Raw genomic sequence first — 16,711 nt, forward strand, 5'->3', positions numbered from 1 at the left:
TTCTTAGCTCATAGATCATCCAGAAGCAGGCAGTAGGCAGGATTTCACCTAAAGGCTGTAGTTGACTGGCTCCAGCTTTGGCTAAAGTTGTGACTTGAACATGGATCAGCTCTAGAGTTATGAAACACCAAAGCTGAAAGGGACCTGAGGCTTCTAGTCCAATCTCCTCATTTGATCAGAAAACTGAGTCCAGGAGTGAGTAAGTGACTTAGCCAAAACCACTCTTTGAGTGAGTGACATACCCCTACCCTACGAGAAAATGTGGGATCAAATTATTTCACTGGTGTGTGTGTGTGTGTGTGTGTGTGTGTGTGTTCATGGTATGCATGATGGCAGCAAAGGGGGCCATGGGGGGTATGTTGTATCACCTTTCTTTCAAATTGTGAGTTAGTATATTTCACTGAGGCAAGAAATGAGTCAAAATATGGAGAAATCAGTTGAAATCTTTATGGGTGGCAGAGGTTGATGTCAGGCTGAATGAGGACAGAACTTTGAAAAGAGGTCGATTGCTGCCTTTTAGAGCATAGCAGAGTTCCCAGGCAAAGCGGAACACTAGATAGATTTTTTTTTCCTCCTTAAAAGGCCATTTTATTCCTGTGATTGGCTTTCAGACAGCAGCTACCCAGGATCTCATCACAAAGGCACAGAGATATGTCATGTGTGTGTGTGTGAGTGTGAGAGAGAGCTTTGAGTGGGGAATCAAGATACCTGCATCCTAATTCTTTTGTAGGCCACCTAAAGCCTGCTGCAGAGCTTCTGGAGTCCTCTAAAGAGTTGAAAGCACTGGTGATAGTTAGAGATACTGCCATAAAAGAGTTGACTCAGGGACAAAAACTCCATATTTGGGCCTTCAAGCCAAAATATTCCAAGGGACCTCTTTGCCATGTATTAATTACATTATACAGATTTCAATCTAGATTGAATTCAATCTTTTCTCCTTCCTAAAATAGATGAACTATTTGACCATTTCCAACTCTGGCGACAAAACAATATGGACAGCCTCTCTGCCCTATCATTATTGACTCCCACATTTTCTCAGTGTGGGAAAATGAATTAATTAACTAATGAATCTTCATCAGTGTTTATGGGTTTATGAGAAGCAAGTAGAAAATGTAAGTGTAATTCCGTGGTCTTTAGATATTTCAAGCAACTACGCAAATATTCTTCATGAGTCAGTAGCAGGGCTGAGACCAGGGGGAGACAGCTGGGGCCTCCCAATTTGCGTGGTGGGCACCACACTTGTTTCACCTGGGTCCCCATCCCCGATTAGTAGAAATGTCAAGGTGAGAGCCCCAAATCCTGAAGCCACTAATTAGGAGGAAGTTATGCCAATGATCAGGCAATTCAAGTTGGACCTCTGCCCTGGATGAGCTGTGAGAAACTCCTAGCATCCCTAGCCCTGCCTGTTTTTCTCTTCTTACTCCTTCTCTCCCTCATTGGACACTATGTGAGTAGATGAGATAATAAGCTAGATTTTCTGAGTTCATAAATTACTCCCTGGGAATAATTTATACTGCATGTATACTTTCTGGCCACTGGGGTACTATTTGATAAATTACTGCCCTCCTGCTGTGCTCTAAGTGAAACCCTGGTGACCTGAAAGAGTTAATGCCTCCCTCCAAGTAATTCACTTACTCCTGGGGCATAATTTACACTCCAAGAGGATCTGGCCTGCCATATGTGAGGCGTTTGGAGTTCTTTGAGAGAAAATCAGCTCTAGAAATGTAAAGAATTATATTACGAAAAGCACATTTGCAGACCACTCTTTACAGAATCCATCATGCAGCTTCCCAGAACAATCCTGTAGGGTAGGTCATGGTTATCCTATCCAGAGTCATTCTCTAGCCAATGAAAGATCAGCCCATAATATACCCAACATGAGGTTAGGGAATAGCATATTTGTAGAATGACTTCACTATTTGAAAAACAATGGGTGAAAGATTCATTTTAGAAATATGAGTAAAAACAAAAGGTAAAAGTAAGGTAAATGTAATAAAATATCTGCTTTATAATGTTGAATGGTAGGAATATGACCTAAATATAGTGGATTGATGTTTTATACAAACATAGGAGCACTAGTATATCAGAATGTGTCATCTGTTTTAAAAGGGCCACCTGAGGAAACTATCTGCATATTCTAATATGCAGCTATTGCTTAAAAACACTTTTATGATATGTGAATGTGTTTCTTCATTCATCTAACAAAGAGTTGTGCAGGCACCTTGCTTCATAAGGACTTGTGTGGGCAGTTGTCAAGGGACATAAAAAGGCATGAGATAATACCCCTATATTCAGTGGTGGCAGTTATCTGGATTTTGAGGATGGGTTTAATTTCGGGCAAAGACCAAGCCACCTGAAATAAATTCTAGTGGAAGAGGTGGGTTAAAACTGAGAGAAGGTAATTTGGAGACTGTTCTTTTGGTACAGCTTGGGGGTACATTGTGGTCGAGGGCCTCAATTCTTCCTCTTCATTCTCTGTGCCCACGCTCTGTGTCACGTGACTTTGCAAATGTTCTTACTAACAAGGTAGTGTCTGTTTCCACATCCCTTGAGTCTGAACTGGAACTGTGACTTGTTTTGGCCAGCAGAATGCCATGGGCGTGAGCATCTCCCACTTTTGAGTTTAGGACCCCAAAGGCCGACATGTTCCTACTTACTCTTTCAGACTCTGCCGTTACCATGAGAACATGCTAGCCTGATGCAGGATGAGAGACTTGTGGAACAGAGTAGTGCTGCTCCATTCATCACAGCCAAGGTCAGCTCCGATCTGTTGAGAGTTAGCTCACACTCCACCCCTACACGTGTAAATGAGCTTAGTAAAGATCAGCAGAGCTGTCTCACTGAGCACTCCAGATGGATGAGCAATAAATACTTATTGTTTTGTGCTCCTGGGATTCTGTGGTTGTTACACAGCATTGTTAATCGATAACTAATACAGCTTGTAAACTGATTCCAAAAGAGGAACTCCCAATGCTGAACAACAATAGAATTCCTGGAATAAGTGAATGGTATCTCCAGGGAACTGCTAGGAGGTGGTAACATACATTTGGGGATATCCGTGCCTGTGTTTATTGGGCATCCTGCCTCTGTTCCTCCTGCACCTTGTACTATATGCAATTGCTTATATGCATATTCGTGCTTCGTTAGATCAAATGTTCTGCAAGGCCAGGAATCACATCTTTAATTTTTGCATCCCTAGTACTTAGCACATAAATGACATTAAATGGTGGGAAAGTGAAGAATTCCATTAGCAGTCAGAACTTGCATTGTATGCTTTTAGTAACTTTGGTCTAGTCACATGTGTTTGGTATGTAATATGTAATCTTAAAAATTAATTAATGCAGTTACGTGATGAAATTATACACGCACATGTTATACCTTTCAAAAGGTGCAAAGGTAATTTCAGTGATAAACGATTCTTTTCTCACATGCCGTCTTCAAGCCCTCCACTCCCCTGGTAACGCAATTACTGGATTCTTATCAATTCTTCCAGAGAATGTGAAATTATTAAAATAAAGCTTTTGTCTAGGGAAGAAAGAGGATTTTCAACCATTGTATTTTTAAAAGCCTGCACATTTTACAGTGTCCTTTCTTTTCGATGGTGGGGCCCTACTGCATGTAGCCCTTTGGTTCTTTGCTAGAATGTTGGGAGAGCGTTCCCCCCCGGAGTTCGTTCCTTTTTGATTCAGCAACTTTCCCTCAGCCTTAAGGTTTGAACACTGCTGGAATTAACACAGCTGTTTGTGTTTACTTCTTAGCTTGTATACTTCTTCTATCACATGAGATGTCAGCCCAGCTCCAAGAGCCTGGTAATTACTACGGAACCAGGCAGCAGGGGGAGCAGATCAACTCAAAACATTGAGTTCCCTGGGTGACAGGGAGCCAGGAGCTCAGAAGCCCTAAAAAAAACAAAACAAAACAAAAACAAAACCCAAACACTTTTATTATGGAGAACCCATGCCTCTATGTGATGATGATAGTGAGTGGGTATAATTTTAATAAAAACTCTTAAAGGAATCTTTACAGACCAGTATGTTGCTTCTGCTTTAGAACAATGCGAAGATTTGTGAACTGTGGCAAAACCATGTCGGCATACCCATGTTGGCTGGAATAAAGCTGGCGTTGTATCTTCCGAGGCATGTTTGTGGGGGTTCTATGAAGTGGTTTAAACCAAAGCCACAAAAATGAGAAAAAATTTATTTTCAGATGAATTTTAGTAGACTGGCGATTCCTAGCATTTACATGCTGAAGATGCATACTTTTAAAAAAATATCTTAACAATTAAGTAGTTTAAAAATATTCTTCCCCATGATTCATGGAATTTCAGGTTGAACTAATTTTAACGAGCACAAAATATATACTAGGTACCCTATTCTATGTTTATATGTGTATTTTCTCATCCAGTGGAATGAATTGTTCATTAAATATTATGTTACAATGATCAAAACCAAAAAAAAATTAAGTAAAATGATGTATTTGTTTTAGATCCGCTTTTTCTGGTTTGGATAATCTTGGTTTGCATAATATGGTTGCCCATAATCTCTCTGTGGAGGAAGTCTTTCGTATGCTTTACACCAGATTTAGCATGAGTCATTTACATTCATGCGATGACCACTCAGAGAAGAGAACCTACTGCGGTGTGGCATGCCTGGGATGTTAGTTTTTGCTTTATGATGGAGGGGCTGTTTCATCAAAACATTGTTTCAAACAGATGTGTTCTGGTGTTTACTGAGGGGAGAATTTAAGCCAGACTGATTAATTAGCAGTTAGGCAAGACATTTCCCTGCTCCTCTCCGGGTAGTCTGGGGACTATGAAGCTGTCAGTAGGTTAGACTCAGATGATGAAAAAAATGACAAACAGCAAACAAAACCTTAGATCATGACATGAGCGTGTAAAATATGGTGTCCTGACCACCCTATGTGGTTTTTATGGGGACATGAGTTTTTTGGAGTGGGCTTGATAGGGCTAGCAGAGGGGTCAGCATACTTTTTCTGTAAAGGGCCAGGTAGTAAATATTTTAGGCTTTGGGGGCCATATAACCCATCACAATGATGCAGCTCTGCATCAAACATTAAGCATTAAAACAATCATAGATAGTATGTAAACGAATGAGCATGGCTGTGTTTCAATAAAACTTTACTGGGGACATTGAAATTCGAATTTCACAAAATTTTCCCATTTCAGGAAATATTATTGTTCTTTAAATTTTTTTCGGCCATTTAAAAATGCAAAAAATACTCTTTGTTTGTCCACCATTTATTTGGCCTGTGGACCATAGTTTGCTATCCCTTGGATTAAAGCAAAGCGTCTCTAATCAGTTTTAGTCCTGTTTTTTTTCTTCTTTCTTTCTTTCTTTTCTTCTTTCTTTCTTTCTTTCTTTCTTCCTTTCTTTCTTTTTTCTTTCTTCCTTTTCTTTCTTTCTTCCTTTCACAAGATTAATTCTTTTTAAATCTTCATTTCTATATATTTGTAAAATGAGGGATAATAGGGATAATAAACCATCTCTTCACCAACTTACTCCACAGGGTTTTGTGATGGCTGTGTAACTCAAGAACAAGGATCTAGGATCTTCTAACTCCCCATTCAGTTTGAGGGGTTTTGGACTCTGACTCCCTGCACTCAATCTCAGGATTGTTGGCAGGATTAGATGAGGTAATGGATGTAAAAGTATTTTGAAGAATGGGAAGTGCCATGCTGATAGAAGATATTGACTATATTATTATTTGTATCGGGAATGCATTTGGTGGGATGCCGGGGTTGCTCAGTTGGTTAAGCGTCTGCCTTCAGCTTGGGTCATGATCCCAGCGTCCTGGGATTGAGCCCGCTTCTCCCTCTCCTTCTGCTCCTGCCCTCTGCTCGTGCTTGTGCACACTCTCTCTGTCTCTCTCTCAAATAAATAAATAAAATGTTTTTTAAAAAAGGAATGTATTTGGTTACAAGTAGCTGAGAACTGAAGTAACAGTGGCTTAAACTATAAAGAAACTTATTGTTCACTTACCTGAATGTGCAAGGACCCCAAGGTTTGGGCAGTGGCTCCACGATGTCATTCCAGAGCTGATGTTTGCTCTCTACATTCTGCTGTTATCCGGGTATTGGCGATACCTCCTTTCACAGTGCAAGATGGATGTCACAACTCCAAAAGTCATGTCCTCACCTGGCGGTGTCCCAAATGAGAAGAAAGGGGCGGGGGGAATGGAGAGAAAAGGGATCTTCTTACAGCCCTCTCTCATCTTATCAGGGAGGAAAATCTCTCCTAGCACACCCCCAGCAGCCTTCTCTTCCCATCTCATTGAGTTGAACTGGTTCACATGCTCATCCTTGCCACATCACTGGCAAAGGGGAAGAGGACTGATGTGCCTGGCGTGTAAACCAACCATGAGTCAGCTTTTGCAATTGGATATAATGCTGCCTAAGCAGTGAGGATTCTGCTAGCAAAGACAAGTGAGAGCAACTACTGGGGTCTGCCACATGATTTTCCTTTCCTCTTACCGTATGTGGCTGGCATCAGGTTGGGGAATAGCTGATGAGTTAATTCCCTAAGGACATTTAGAGATGAATCCTCCAGATGCCCGGCAAGCTGTCCACATAGGCACGGACAAAGACCATGGTAGTTAGCTGGCAGGGTCAGGCTATGAGCTGAGATGGCATGAGGGCAGAATCTCCACACTGACCTGCACTAACCTGAGAAGGAAGTAGAAGAAGGGAGGAACCTGGTGGTCATCTCCATATGGCTTCTGGAACATACTAGAGGAAACCAGTTTAATGCCCATATATTATTCTATACTATGATAAAATGCTCCACAGTCATTTTTCTGAGGAATCTTTTCTTTGTAAAATCTGGTACTGGAGGTACCTTTGTAGGTATGTCTCATTTTCAGGAAGCTCAGATTAAAAATCTGGACTTACAAAACACAAATTAGGGGATAAAAATTTTCAAGTTTAAAATATTCTCCATCTTATAGAAGAAAATACTTTGGTGTACTTTAAATGATTTCACTGATGGAAGTATGACTTCCACATAATTTGTGTGTGTGTGTGTGTGTGTGTGTATCTAATACATATCTATTGCATTACATCAAGCTAGGTAGACCAATAAATTGATTAATTGAAAGAGCATGAGTAAAATAATCCTTTAGAATAAAATGTACACTAATGTGGGTTAAATTAAGCATTTCAGAGCTTCAGGGTACCAGAGCAAATGATGTTTTCCAAGGAATTAAAAATACCTACTCCAAAAAGAAAGCCTCCCCGAAAATATATACTCTGTTCAGAGGTCAAATCTCATTACAGTGCAAATTCCCACATTATGTGGGAGGTTGAACCAAAGGTCCCTCAAAACTCTAATATTCTTTCATTGTGTGAGCATCATTTAACCTTGAAGGTTTCTGCTTTTCTTAAATACAGCGATTCTGTGGTTACCGTAGAAATGTCTTTACAATCAAGTTCCAAGCTCATAGCCCACTATCCACACATTCACCTCTCTGTTCATCTATTTGTTCATATATGTGTGTGTGTCTGTCTGTGTATCTATCTATCTATCTATCTATCTATCTATCTATCTATCTATCATCTATCATCTATCTATCTATCATCTATCATCTTAGCCCACACATAGTTCCTGCTCTCATGGAACTTACAGCCTTGATGAGATCAACATTAAACATCTGCTTATACTGATGAATGTATAACTACACACAGATTAGTGCTCTGAAGAAAGGAGCACCATGCTATGAAAGGACCATGCAGGAAGCTGCCTCCCTTGACTGGGGGTCAGGGAAGGCTTCTTTGAGGAAGCAATGCTTGATCTAAGAACCAACATGTGATTAGGAGCTAATGAGGAGAAGGGGGTAGAGTGGGATGGAAAGAGCATTTCTAACAGAGGTACAGTGTGTGTTCACCTGTGCATCCGTCCGTCCAACCATCCATCCATCCATCCTTCCTGTTTGATGACAGGACGGTACTAAGTGATCATGGACGTGCAAACCAGAAGAAGCTCTCTGTTTTCTGAGTCTGTAAATCCATTTAGGGAGACCAGAGAAGTATGTTTAAAAAAATCCTCAGAGGGACACCTGGGTGGCTCAGTCGGTTAAACGTCTGCCTTCGGCTCAGGTCACGATCCCAGGGTCCTGGGATCGAGTCCCGCATCGGGCTCCCTGCTCGGCGGGGAGCCTGCTTCTCCCTCTGCCTGCTGTTCCCCCTGCTTGTGCTCTCTCTCTCTGATATATAAATAAATAAAATCTTTAAAAAAAAAATCCTCAGAAAATGTTAGGTTATTTTAAGAAACAATAGATGTAAGGCAATTTTAGCGCTCACTATGGCTCTTACTGGAATGGAATTTGCCTGAGTGAACACCCAGATGCAGCCCTCCTGGGTGTCAACCCCACCCTGGTTGTTTTGCCCGTGGAGAAGGTGCAGAGGAGAAGACCCACTGCCAGAAGCCCAGCTACACTTCCATGGAAATTGAAGCAAAATCCTGAATTAACAGAGGAATTTATCTAATTTTACAATGAATTCCTTTTTTCTAGTGCTTTTAGAATCAACCACAACACAAAATTCAATATTTAAAAAATGAGAATTAAGTTGGTATCTGTTCTACATAAAGAAATTTCACCATTTCACTGTGACCTCCCAGAATACGGTTGCTCATACCAAAATCCGGTAGTTTGCAGGCTTGCTTTTAGTGATTAGCATATGAGCCATTTACAGCTGTTGTAAATGTTCCACTGCGTTCACAGAATCTTGGTGTTAAATTTATATCTGGAATGAGCTTAGAGATCCAATATAATTCTCATTTTACGGGAGAAGAAATGAAAAGCCAGATAGGTTAAGTGATTTTTGTTTTTTTCGAACCACTTAAAAATTTATGCCCCAACTCACCCCACAGGCTTTTGTGATAGCTGTGCAAGTCGAGAACAATCCACATCTAGGATCTGCCAACTTGGCTCAGGGTGAGGGGCTTTGGGGTCTGACTCTGCAACTCAACTCCTTGCTATTTGTTAGCCTTGTAAGCTTGGAAAACTTGTTTAGCTTCCCAGAGTCTCCCTTTCATCACCCATGAAAGGGGATAATACTTGTGCCCACCTCATTGCATCGTTGAAAATGTTCAAATGCACAAGAAGTCAGACCTGCAATAAATGCTCAGTAAATGCTTTGCCACATGTCTTGCTTTGGCCAACAGCAAGAGGACAGAAGTGGCCATGTGTTAGTTCTAGGTGGGACTTCAAGAGGCGTGGCAAGTGTCTGTCCTCTGCTTTCTTGTGCCCCCTGGGCTCGACCATGAGAAAACCTTGTCTTGGGCAGTCCGTCATCCCACAGAAAGGAGATGGATGGAACAAATGTGAAATATTATGACTAAGGTCACCATGAACATTCTTGTTCAGGTCTTTTTGTGGGTATATGCATGTATGTTTTAAGTATATATACCTAGGAGTGAAATTACACTGAAAGCAGCCAAACCGTTTTCCAGAGTGGCTGTACTATTTTACACCAGCAGTGATTGAGAGTTCTCGTTCATCTACATCCTCACCAACACTGGATACTGTCAGTCTTAAATTAAATCCATTTTGCTGGGTGTGTGATGGTTGGTAGCCTACTGAGTTGCAAAAAGTTTTGTGCTTGTTTGAGAACTTCTAATACTAACTTCTAGGTCCTCTGTTTTGTCTTCAAGGATGGAGCACAAGAAATTAGACTAAGCCCAGACCCAGACTTGCCACTCAGCCTTGCTCATCAATGCTACCAACTGGGAATTGGCCAAACCAAGCACCATGTACCCCAGAAACACCCAGCCAACGAGATAGTTGGAGAACCTTCTAGGTGGCCACACTGCTTAGATGTCAAAGCTTCTTCTGTGAGGGACATGTCTGCCTGTGTGATGTAGAGGTACTGAAGGTCTCTTCTACATGTTCCATGTATTTAATGAACAGCAAACATACTTCAGGTGGACCAAAATCACACTGTACTTATGTAGCTCACAGAGGAGCCTCCTCCCGACTTTGCCAGGGATGGAGCCCAGGATGCTGAATGCAGCAAGTCTCTTCAGTCCTCCTCTCCCTCTGTGCTCCTTCTACTTCCACTTTCTATTTCCTCTTTCTCCTTTTCTTCCCTCTTTCTCTCCTTTTTTTCACTCCTCACTCTCCCTTTTCTCCTTGCCCTGCTTGTTTTTCTCCTTCATCAACTAAACAAGCATTGAACAAAACATCTGGGTACAAATTTGAAATCACCAGAAAAGCTCAAACTCTCGAATCATCATATATATGCCCCAGTCCCTTCTGAATTTAGTAGAGAACTTATTTATTTCATATATAATTCTAATGTGTGTATTATCAAGTTCTATTTTGTCCTGTTATCCTTAGCTCATGTAGGTATTTTCATATTTCTAGATCACACTCATAATTGCGATTCTGAATGTCAGTATAACAGTCCATTGTATGGACACACCAGCCTGCTGAGCCATTTCTTCTAATAGTTATCCATTCTTCCAGCATATGGATGCAGCAGAATTTATTTGACCAGTCCTCTTTTTTTTTTAAAAAAAAGGTTTATTTATTTGTTTGAGAGAGAGAGAGAGCACCTGCATGTGTGTGAGCGGGGGGTGGGGGGGCAGGTGCAGAGGGAAAGAATCTCAAGCAGACTCCACACTGACGCAGAGCCCTACACGGGGCTCAATCTCACGACCCTGAGATCATGACTGGACTGGAAATCAAGAGTTGATGGGAGAAATGCCTGGGAGCAAGATGGCGGAGGAGTAGGAGACCTGGATTTCGTCTGGTCTCAGGAATTCAGCTGGATGGGGATCAAACCATTCTGAACACCTACAAACTCAACAGGAGATCGAAGAAAAGAATAGCAACAACTCTCTGAACAGAAAAGCGACCACTTTCTGGAAGGTAGGATGTGCGGAGAAGTGAATCTGAGGCGATATTCGGGAGGATAGACAGCGGGGGAGGGGGCCTCCGTCGGCCGCTTCTGGCAAGTGATAGAACCGCGGAGCACAGAATCGGAACTTTTAGAAGTCTGCTCCGCTGAGGGACGTCACTCCGGTGGCTAAGTGGGGGGTGGAACCCTCGTGGGACAGTGTGGTCTCAGGACCCTCGGGGTCACAGAAAGACTGGGGGTGCCTGAGTGCAGCAGAGCTCCCAGGTATCGGAGCGGGGAAGCCGCTGCAGAGACGGAGCCGAGGCGCGGGTTCTCAGCTCGGGGTTGCCATAAACCACGATCCGTGGCACAGTCGGGCCACTGCTCCTCCAGCAGGGACCCAAAAAGCGGCAGATCCGGGGAGACTCACCTTCTTCCCCCGGGAGGAGCGGCGCGGGAGCACACCACAGGGATCTGCTGGGTTTGGAGACTCCACCCGGGGCCGGGTGCCAGAGATAGAAACGCGCGGTCACAGGCCGGGTGAGCACGGAGTGAGGCCGGAGACCGGGGAGACGGGAGTGACTGACTGCTTTTCTCTGGGGATGCACTGAGGAGCGGGGCCCCGAGTTCTCGGCTCCTCCGGGGCGGAGATTGGGAGGCCGCCATTTTCGCTCTCGGCCTCCAAAGCTGTACGGAAAGCTTGCAGGGAACAAAAGCTCCCGAGAGCAAACCCGAGCAGATTACTTAGCCCAGACCAGCAAGGGCAGGCAATTCCGCCTCCGGCAAAGACATTTGGGAACCACGGCAACAGGCCCCTCCCCCAGAAGATCAGCGAGAACAGCCAGCCAAGACCAAGTTTACTGATCAATGAGAACGGCAGAACTCCAGCGCTAGGGGAATACTGCACATAGAATCCATGGCTTTTTTACCATGATTCTCTAGTCTTTCAAAGCTAATTTTTTTCTTAACTGTCTTTTTTTTTTTGCATTTTTCTTTTTCCCTTTTTCAACCAACATCTTATCAATCCCTTTTTTAAAAAACATTTTTATTTTTCATTTTTAGAGCCCTATTCTATCCCTTCATAGTAGTTACCCTTATTTTTGGCATATATATATAAGTTGTTCTCTCTTTAAAATTTTGAGATAGTTTCTTCTAACAGATCAAAATATACCCTAAATCTCTAGTGTATGGTTTTGTTCTACTCTCCTGCATGATCACATTCTCTCCCTTTTTTTTTTTAAATCCTCTTCTTTCTTTTTTCAAACAACTTCTTATAAATTCCTTTTATAAAATTTTTTATAATTTTCATCTTTACAGTCATATTCCATCCCTTCATCATATCAACCCTTATTTTTGTACATATATAAGTTTTTCTTTCTTTAAAGTTTTGGGAGGCACTTTCTTCTAACAGACCAAAATACACCCAAAATCTACTGTGTGGCACTGATCTATGCACCAGCCTGATCATATTTGATCATATTCTGTTTTTTTTTTGTTGTTTGAGAACTTCTAATTTTGTTCTGTTTTTGTTTGTTTTTATCTTTTTCTTTTTCTTTCTATTTTCTTTTTCTTTTTTCTTTCTTTCCCTTTCTTTTCCCTGGCTTCAGGTCTTTTCTGATTTGTTTAGAGTATATTTTCTGGGGACGTTGTTACCCTGTTAGCATTTTGTTCTCTCATTAATCTATTCTCCTCTGGACAAAATGACAAGACAGAAAAAATCACCTCAACAAAAAGAACAAGAGGTAGTACCGACTGCCAGGGACCTACTCAATACGGCCATTAGTATGATGTCAGATCTAGAGTTCAGAATCATCACTTTAAAGATACTAACTGGGCTTGAAAAAAGCATGGAAGTTATTAGAGAAACCCTTTCTGGAGAAATAAAAGAACTAAAATCTAACCAAGTCGAAATCAAAAAGGCTATTAATGAGGTGCAATAAAAAATGGGGGTGCTAACTGCTAGGATAAATGAGGCAGAAGAGAAAATCAGTGATATAGAAGACCAAATGATGGAAAATAAAGAAGCTGAGAAAAAGAGAGATAAACAACTACTCGATCACGAGGGCAGAATTCGAGAGATAAGCGATACCATAAGATGAAACAACATTAGAATAATTGGGATCCCAGAAGAAGAAGAAAGAGGGGCAGAAGGTATATTGGAGCAAATTATAGCAGAGAACTTCCCTAATTTGGGGAAGGAAACAGGCATCAAAACCCAGGAAGCACAGAGAACCCCTCTCAAAATCAATAAAAATAGGTCAACACCCTAACATCTAATAGTAAACCTTACGAGTCTCAGAGACAGAGAAAATCCTGAAAGCAGCTCGGGAGAAGAGGTCTGTAACCTACAGTGGTAGAAACATTAGATTGGCAACAGACCTATCCACAGAGACCTGGCAGGCCAGAAAGGACTGGCAGGATATATTCAGAGCACTAAATGAGAAAAATATGCAGCCAAGAATACTATATCCAGCTAGGCTGTCACTGAAAATAGAAGGAGAGATAAAAAGCTTCCAGGACAAACAAAAACTAAAGGAATTTGCAAACACAAAACCAACCCTACAAGAAATCTTGAAAGGGGTCCTCTAAGCAAAGAGAGAGCCTAAAAGCAACATAGACCAGAAAGGAACACAGACAATATACAGTAACAGTCACCTTACAGGCAATACAATCGCACTAAATTCATATCTTTCAATAGTGACCCTGAATGTAAATGGGCTAAATGCCCCAATCAAAAGACACAGGCTATCAGATTGGATTAAAAAACAAGACCCATCAATATGCTGTCTGCAAGAGACTCATTTTAGACCCAAAGACACCCCCAGATTGAAAGTGAGGGGGTGGAAAACCATTTACCATGCTAATGGACACCCAAAGAAAGCTGGGGTGGCAATCCTTATATCAGACAAATTAGATTTTAAACCAAAGGTTATAATAAGAGATGAGGAAGGACACTATATCCTACTTAAAGGGTCTATCCAACAAGAAGATCTAACAATTGTAAATATCTATGCCCCTAACATGGGAGCAGCCAATTATATAAGCCAATTGATAACAAAAGCAAAGAAACACTTTGACAACAATACAATAATAGTGGGGGACTTTAACACCCCCCTCACTGAAATGGATAGATCATCTAAGCAAAAGATCAACAAGGAAATAAAGACTTTAAATGACACACTGGACCAAATGGACTTCACAGACATATTCAGAACATTCCATCCCAAAGCAACAGAATACACATTCTTCTCTAGTGCCCATGGAACATTCTCCAGAATCGATCACATCCTAGGTCATAAATCAGGTCTCAACGAGTACCAAAAGAATGGGATCATTCCCTGCCTATTTTCGGACCACAGTGCTTTGAAACTAGAACTCAATCACAAGAGGAAAGTCAGAAAGAACTCAAATACATGGAGGCTAAAGACCATCCTACTAAAGAATGAATGGGTCAACCAGGAAATTAAAGAAGAATAAAAAAATTCATGGAAACAAATAAAAATGAAAACACAACTGTTCAAAATCTTTGGGATGCAGGAAAGGCGGTCCTAAGGGGAAAGTATATAGCAATACAAGCCTTTCTCAAGAAACAAGAAAGGTCTCAAGTACACAACCTAACCCTACACCTAAAGGAGCTGGAGAAAGAACAGCAAATAAAGCCTAAACCTAGCAGGAGAAGAGAAATAATACAGATCAGAGCAGAAATCAATGAAATAGAAACCAAAAGAACAGTAAAACAGATGAACGAAACTAGGAGCTGGTTCTTTGAAAGAATTAACAAGATTGATAAACCTCTGGCCAGACTTATCAAAAAGAAAAGAGAAATGACCCAAATCAACAAAATCATGAATGAAAGAGGAGAGATCACAACCAACACCAAAGAAATACAAACAATTATAAGAACATATTATGAGCAACTCTATGCCAGCAAATTAGATAATCTGGAAGAAATGGATGCATTCCTAGAGATGTATCAACTACCAAAACTGAACCAGGAAGAAATAGAAAACCTGAACAGACCTATAACCACTAAGGAAATTGAAGCAGTCATCAAAAATCTCCCAACAAACAAAAGCCCGGGGCCAGATGGCTTCCCAGGGGAATTCTACCAAACATTTCAAGAAGAATTAATACCTATTCTTCTGAAACTGTTCCAAAAAATAGAAATGGAAGGAAAACTTCCAAACTCGTTTTATGAGGCCACCATTACCTTGATCCCAAAACCAGACAAAGACCCCCATCAAAAAGGAGAATTACAGAGCAATATCCTTGATGAACATGGATGCAAAAATTCTCACCAAAATACTAGCCAATAGGATCCAACAGTACCTTAAAAGGATTATTCACCATGACCAAGTGGGATTTATCCCTGGGCTGCAAGGTTGGTTCAACATCCGCAAATCAATCAACGTGATACAATACATTAACAAAAGAAAGAACAAGAATCATATGATCCTCTCAATAGATGCAGAAAAAGCATTTGACAAAGTACAGCATCCTTTCTTGATGAAAACTCTTCAGAGTATAGGGATCGAGGGTACATACCTCAAGATCATAAAAGCCATCTATGAAAAACCTACAGCGAATATCATTCTCAATGGGGAAAAACTGAGAGCTTTCCCCCTAAGGTCAGGAACGCGGCAGGGATGTCCGCTATCACCACTGCTATTCAACATAGTATTAGAAGTCCTAGCCACAGTTGGGGCGCCTGGGTGGCTCAGTCGGTTAAGCGTCTGCCTTCGGCTCAGGTCATGATCCCAGGGTCCTGGGATCAAGCCCCGCATCAGGCTCCCTTCTTGGCGGGGGGCCTGCTTCTCCCTCTCCTACTTCCCCTGGCTTGTGTTCCCTCTCTTGCTGTCTCTCTCTGTCAAATAAATAAATAAAATCTTTTAAAAAAAAAAAAGTCCTAGCCACAGCAATCAGACAACAAAAAGAAATAAAAGGCATCCAAGTCGGCAAAGAAGAAGTCAAACTCTCACTCTTTGCAGATGATATGATACTTTATGTGGAAAACCCCAAAGACTCCACCCCAAAACTGCTAGAACTCATACAGGAATTCAGTAAAGTGGCAGGATATAAAATCAATGCACAGAAATCAGTGGCATTCCTATACACCAACAACAAGACAGAAGAAAGAGAAATTAAGGAGTCGTTCCCATTTACAATTGCACCCAAAACCATAAGATACCTAGGAATAAATCTAACCAAAGAGGCAAAGGATCTGTACTCAGAAAACTATAAAATACTCATGAGAGAAATTGAGGAAGACATAAAGAAATGGAAAAATGTGCCATGCTCATGGATTGGAAGAACAAATATTGTGAAGATGTCAGTGCTACCTAGAGCAATCTACACATTCAATGCAATTCCCATCAAAATACCATCCACTTTTTTCAAAGAAATGGAACAAATAATCCTAAAATTTGTATGGAACCAGAAAAGACCCTGAATAGCCAGAGGAATGTTGAAAAAGAAAACCAAAGCTGGCGGCATCACAATTCCAGACTTCCAGCTCTATTACAAAGCTGTCATCATCAAGACAGTATGGTACTGGCACAAAAACAGACACATAGATCAATGGAACAGAATAGAGAGCCCAGAAATGGACCCTCAACTCTATGGTCAACTAATCTTTGACAAAGCAGGAAAGAATGTCCAATGGAAAAAAGACAGTCTTTTCAATAAATGGTGTTGGGAAAATTGGACAGCCACATGCAGAAGAATGAAACTGGACTATTTCCTTACACCACACACAAAAATAGACTCCAGATGGTTGAAAGACCTCAATGTGAGACAGGAGTCCATCAAAATCCTAAAGGAGAACACAGGCAGCAACCTCTTCGACCTCAGCCGCAG

Source organism: Halichoerus grypus, chromosome 2 (assembly GCF_964656455.1).
Source record: "Halichoerus grypus chromosome 2, mHalGry1.hap1.1, whole genome shotgun sequence".
In the NCBI taxonomy this organism is placed as follows: domain Eukaryota; kingdom Metazoa; phylum Chordata; class Mammalia; order Carnivora; family Phocidae; genus Halichoerus; species Halichoerus grypus.